Genomic DNA, 6,766 nt, shown 5'->3' with positions numbered 1-6,766 from the left:
GCAGAAGAGGTGGAACAAAAGGCTGCAATATTTAATAAAAAGTTTGTTTGTTTTTTAACGTCTGCAAACTGCTGCAGTAAGTTAAATTAAGGCGCGAAAAGGTTTGAAGCAGTTGGTTTAGTGTTGCGCCACGCAACACACACACATCAGTTTTTAAGTCAGAAGTCTTCAGGAAAACAAACAACTGCGAAAGGCCAATTGTTGCGTGTGTGCTGCGCGGCGCAGCAATAAGTGGTCTGAAGTGGTTAAAAAAAACAAACATCAACTTAATGTTAATGCATTAAATTGATAATTGTATTATTTATTTACAATACAAACATTACTTGAAGTATCTCTTATTCTTATTCATTAGATTTAAATAATTTTCCTTACCTACTAGTCCTTTCATCGACTCTAGTTGTAGTTGCCTCCTAAGACCATCTCCAACTCACTTTCATTTTTCTTATTTTTATTTATTTTCCTTAGTTTAAGTATCCACCCCCCCCCCCACCCCCAAAAAAAAAAAAGTTAAAATGTGGAGGTGTCGAAATACGTGAGGCCTTTATTTGGACAAACCATACAAACATTTGTAAACTTCTCTCTAGTGCAATACATGTTATCTATATTCCCCGTAAGTTTCTCTTGTGTGTTTTTGGTCTTACTGCGTTGTTTCTTTTAGCTCACTATTTAGGTTGGACTAAATTAGCAACCAATAAAGGGTGTTTAAGCACTAAGTACCACACAGTCAGCTTAGAATCATCTAAGGTCGTGATAGTTTGCATCAAAGCTAAGGTTACGAGCTAGTCGTAATATAGGAAGATTTAGACATGATGTCAAGAGTCATTAGTGAATTTGTTTCTTCTCATGTTAAGAGGAGACAAATGGTCGCTGCTTATTATCTTACCAAGAGACATAGGGGAAAAGCAAGTCATAAGATGGCAATGTTATATTAGAGGGATGTAACATCGCTAGAGTAAACTCTAGATTATGGCTCCCATAAAAATCACAGGCTTTATGCGGAGCCCTCTATCTGAACTTAACATTCTTGCTCTTATGTCTTTTTATACGATCCAGAATCACAACAAAAATGTCCATTGTGTGATTTTCCTGTGTTTTTTTGTCACTTGATTGAGTGGAAAGTTATCTGGAAGAGAACTTAGATTTGCATGACTAGCAAGCGGCTGGCGTGCTTATCTTGTGTGACAACAATATAGCTCAAAACCCGATCTTACATTCTATATTTTTAGTAAAGACCTTTTCAGGCTCGAGGTAGGCGATTAGTTTTTTTGGTTTCCTTAAAATAGTAGATTAAAAAGTTGGTAAATATCTGCCCCTTGGTGTAGCTGAATGTAAAGCAGCCCCTCTATAGCCTTTGATCAATAAATTATTTATATATTCGGAATATGGTCACTGTAGCTTGCTTTGAAGACATTGCATTAGATGCACATTTAGTAATAGTAATCAACCATATGACAAAGATCTCTCCATAAGAAGGGGCCAAATCACAATGGATTAAACAACTGAAAATGATAACAGAATACATAGGTCATTGTTCAAATAAACAGATAAATATAGCATGATTTACTTCTTTCGTCTATGAGGAGTAAATTAACTTGAAAAACCCATGAATATATGCAACTATTTATTTTGTTTCCACGCTTGCCAATTATCAAACCAAGATTAATACCTTGATCAAAATACATTTAGCGGTTCAAAAGAAAATACAAAGATAAATAAACTATAGAGATGATAGAATACGACAATCAGGGTTGGTCCAAGCAGATTTGAGGCTCAAGGTGAGAAAATGACACATTTAATAAAAAAAATTGTAAACAACAAGTAAATTTAATAGAACCACAAGTTTTAGATTTTTTGATATAATCTACATATAGTGTTAGAACCAAACCATGTATCTATATTAGCTTAATAAACACATGGTTTTAGACAGGGTCGATCCATTGATTTTCCATTCCTTTGGCGGGGTTAAAAAATAAAGCCCTTTATGTTTGTATCGCATAATAAACCAAACACATGTTTATAAAGAAATTATAAAACATAAGTGCAATAATGTTTATATTTTCTTCTTAATCATTTTTTTTATTTCCTACTTTGAGAGTCACATGGTTGTTTTCTAGGAAACATATCAAGCAAACAATACTCAAAAGGGTTAAAGCAAAGAAAGATAAAACCTAGATTCCTTGTTCCTTGAATAAGTCACTTTCAAGTTGCTATAGGAAATCATTTGACCTTGAGCAGCGATTTTGAGGTTCTAAGGATGGAATTCAGAAATCACAAAATTAATATTAAAGAGTAACCTAAAAAGTCCAAAATTAGTTAGTTAGTAACCAATAAAAATTAGTAACATTTTCATAAAATATATTCAATATAGATGGTTGAAGAATGAAATAAATACAAATCAGTAACCAAAATCACTACACGTACATTTTACACTGATCCAAAATCACTAAATGTCTAAATCATAAGTTCAAGATCGAGAATGCGAGTTCAAGATACTGACATTCAAACTTCAAAAATCAGTAAATCACTAATCCAAAAATTAGTAACTCGATAAAAGACTAACAACTACATACCTTAGTTAGTGTACATAGCTGAGAAGTCGAGAATTAATTTCCCTCGGGCTTCAAATTACCGAAAATCAGACTAAAAATCACTAATCCAAAACCAGTAACTTAGTAAAAGACGAACAACTACATACCTTAGTGTAAGTAGATGAGAAATCAAGAACTAATTTCCCTCAGGCTTCAAATTTTTGAAAATCAGACTAAAAATCACTAGTTACTCCAAGTTCATCCAGAAAATCACGTGTTTGGTACTTTTTTGTTTTCCACCTTGTATCTCTCATCCTAGACCAGACCTTAAAAAACATTTTGGCTTTAAAAATTATATATATATATATATATATATATATATATATATATAGTACTGAGCCTAGATGTATGCCCCCCTCCCTCGCGCGCGCCTAAGGTGCTTCCTTGGGCCGTCTCTCGTGCTGCCCAACACTTGGTTCAGGACTCGACTCATAACATCAATCTCTTTATCACTACTGGGAAATTAACTCTTTATCAATTTAACAATATGATGTATGGGAAAATCCCCTTTCTTGGAATTTTACATATTGAAACGTTTCCTTGTTTTCTCCAAGTATGTACTTTGGCTAAATCCTTTTAGACGGTTTTTTCTATCCCTATAAATCCTTATTAGTTGAAAATACGTCGCCTCTCCTAGATCCTTTATAGCGAAACATCTCCCAATCCAAAATTTCATCTCTTGCAAAATTGGAACATCGTTTCTTATAAGACAAAAATGCAAAAATGGTCTCTGTGGTTTGTCATTTTTTGTGGATATGGTCCAAACCTTTTAAAAATTGGATTTCTAGTCCTTATTGAGAGGTTTGTTTGTGGAATAAGTCCCTGGAGTTAACTTCCGTTTGTTTGTGGCTGTTAAACCCCTCACGTACATTGCACAAGAGGGCATAAATGTCTTTTTACTTGACGAACCATTTTTACAATTCCTGAACTAATATATAGAGACTTCCCCAACGTTCAAGTTCTTCCCCAAACGTTGTTCTGCAACTTTCAAGTTGTTCTTCCTTCTCTCATCTCTCTTTGTTAACAGTCGTCTTTTAAGTTAATCACACGATGCTTCTCTGTTTTTGTGGTAAGTTTGCTATTGTTAAATGCTCATGGACACCGAAGAACCCAGGCAGACGTTTCTATGCTTGCCCTGAAAATGTAAAGAAATTCGTTTGCACCCATTTTGATTTATAATCAAATAACATTTGTTATTTTCTCATTTTTGAAGGATTCTGCTTGTTGCTTCATCGAATGGGTTGATCCCCCCATGTGTGAAAGGTCTAAAGTCATTATTCCTGGACTATTGAGAAATATGAACCGAATGCAAGCTTGGTGCACAACTCTAAAGATTATGTTGTTGGCTAGTTGGGTGTTTTTTGTGATTTTGTTCATAAGGTCCGTTTAGGTTATGGGGTGGGTTTTTTTTGTTGAAGATCGATAAAAGTGTGGTTTTTAGGTGGATTAATGGTTTTTGGTACTTTGACCTAGGTTCTTTGTAGTTGTTTGTAAGGTCAAAGTAAGTTGTTTATGTAGTAACCGACTTCCTGATATAAATATGAATTTTATGGAATTGCTTATTTTGTTTGTAAGGTTCTTTGTAGTTTTTTGTAAGGTGGAAGAAAGGTTAATGTGAATAATTGACTGTAATTACATAATACACAACAATAACCAAAAACCATAATAACTAAGGCTGCAATTACATAATAGAATACAAGCATATAGTGCAATTACATTATCCCAAAATATGCAACCATATATATGTTGTAATACTTATTATACTAATGAAAACCAAAATAACCGTAAGTGATATGTTTTTTAACATCAAAACACTTCCAAAAGTAGCAAATAACATCTGCCAAAACAAACACAACCTTGATCTTCAACTTCCACCTAACTTCCACCTCCCTTACCTTTGCATGTCCTTGAGTTGTGACCTTTATTTTTTTGCATTTTGCACATGTTACACTGACATATTTCCTTGTTAATTTTTGAACTCCATCAGGACCAACTTTACAGCCTTCTTCCTAACTTACACCATGAGTACCACTCTGACTTTGACTCCCTCTTTGACTCTGACTCAATTTTTCATCCTTACTTTTCTTCCTCTTCTTTGTAGGCCTACCTGGTTGCTTATGGTGTATTAGAGGGATAAGTGTGGCGGGACACAAACTTGTAGGCCACATTATTCTTCCTTTTATGGGCTCTACCTTATAAGAATATGCATTCTTCCATGTATCCAAGCAGTATACCTTATTGACCCACCTATAAATGTCACCAACATCCTCAGAGTTCTTGGTCATTTCATAAAGGGTTGCAATGGCATGTTTACAGGGGATGCCTATTAGCTCCCACTTCCTGTAAGTAAATGTGTTGTTCCTAACATCTACAACATGTTGATCTTGCCATGCCCCAGTGACTTGGTATTTCTCACCCCCATTCCACCTAGCAATGTAATGTGATGCATGAGAATTGTTTACATCTAATATGGTTGTTGTGGTGGGTGTTAAAGGCCCTTTTGCCTTGTCCATCACCTTCATAACATTACAGATTCTCTTCATCAAGTATTATCTAATATACTCCAAACAACCTATGATATGCTTATCTTTTCCCTCTATTATCTTGTTGTTAAATACCTCATAAAGGATGTTTAACAATATATCAGAGATTGCTCTGCTTGTTAAAAAAAAAATTAACATATTGTTTTAAGTACAAGTGCACATTTAACATATAGTAATTTATGGTAAGATATGTACCTATAAAATGGCTTCTTTCCCAGTGTTTTGGAGGAATCTTTCTAAGCCATTCACATGCCTCCTTGTCATAGTTGCTAAATTCTCTCATGCAATGTCCAAATTCAGGTACAGTGGTTGCAGTTGCACATCTCCATAAATGATCCTTGTACTCTTTCAATTTCCATTGCACTCTCATGTTCTGATGAATGTGCCTGAGACAATACTTGTGCTCAACACATGGGAATAGTTAGGCTATTGTTGGTATTAAACCCTAAAACAATAACAAAAATTAAGTATTTAGTTTATATAATAATAAGTAATTAATAATAAAAGTTAGAAAGAGATACCTTTTGTCGATCTGTGATAAAAGTAAAGTTTAAGTTTGAACCAAGATCCAAGTCTTCTCCTAAACACTACAAGAACCATATCCAACTACTTTTGTTCTCTGTCTCAATAATGGCACAAGCAAGGGAGTAAATACCATTGTTAGAGTCCAACCCAACTGTTGTTAGAACCTGCCCAGGAAATGGTCCTTTCATATGCGCACCATTGAAACCCAAAAGATACCTGAGGCCAGCTTTAAAACCTTTTTTCAGGGGACCTAAGCAAACGTAGATTCTTTTAAACCTCATCGTTGGGTTTGATGGGTTTTGTTCACTGTAAACATCAATCTTGACAATTGTGTCAACATTGGTTGCTTGCAATTCAAGGACATAGTCCCTCAAGATCTCATATTGTTTCGTATAGTCACCCTCCACGATCTTAGTTGCAATAGCCTTGGCCCTGAATACTTTGTCAATAGAAACACCAAACTCGAAGTCCTTTTGAAGTTGTTCGTGCAATGCTCGAAGAGGAATCCCTGGATTCGTGTCGATTTGGTCCATGATTCTCTTGAATATAAAAGTAGCAGTGCAAGCTCTAATCTTCATACTTTGAAGGCAAGTATGGTTGTCATTTAATGTCCTTACAAACCAGGGAGATTTTGTGTTTGACCTAGAAGCATGAAGGAACCAACTACAGTTTACTTTTTCTGAATTTACCTCTTTTCCCTTGCTTTTATTTTTGGTATTAAGGCCCACCAACCCACTTGCATTCATGACAGGGACTACTCCTATACACAATGCTCGAAGTCTAAGCTTGTCATTCTTTTTATAATATAAATTCCTCCTAGTTTCTTATGCGTGCATGTCAATTTTTTCTTTCAAATATTTCTTTGATTTAAACTTTTTCCCAACATAAAAATTGGTCGTATGGACATTGCTAAGACTGCATCTTTTATCCTTAGCCAAATTCTTAAGAACACATCTTCTTTTCCTTTCATCTTCTGACCCTTCATCTAAAAAATCCCATCTATCATTGTCAATGACTTCTATGTCCTCATGTTCATCATTTGTCCCAACCCCGTTATGAAACCCATCCATTTGAACACAACCATCTTCCTTATCAAGATTAAGGTTAAAG

This window comes from Lactuca saligna, chromosome 8 (genome assembly GCF_052625555.1).
Source record: "Lactuca saligna cultivar CGN05327 chromosome 8, ASM5262555v1, whole genome shotgun sequence".
NCBI lineage: Eukaryota > Viridiplantae > Streptophyta > Magnoliopsida > Asterales > Asteraceae > Lactuca > Lactuca saligna.
Note: the sequence above shows the minus strand (reverse complement) of the source record.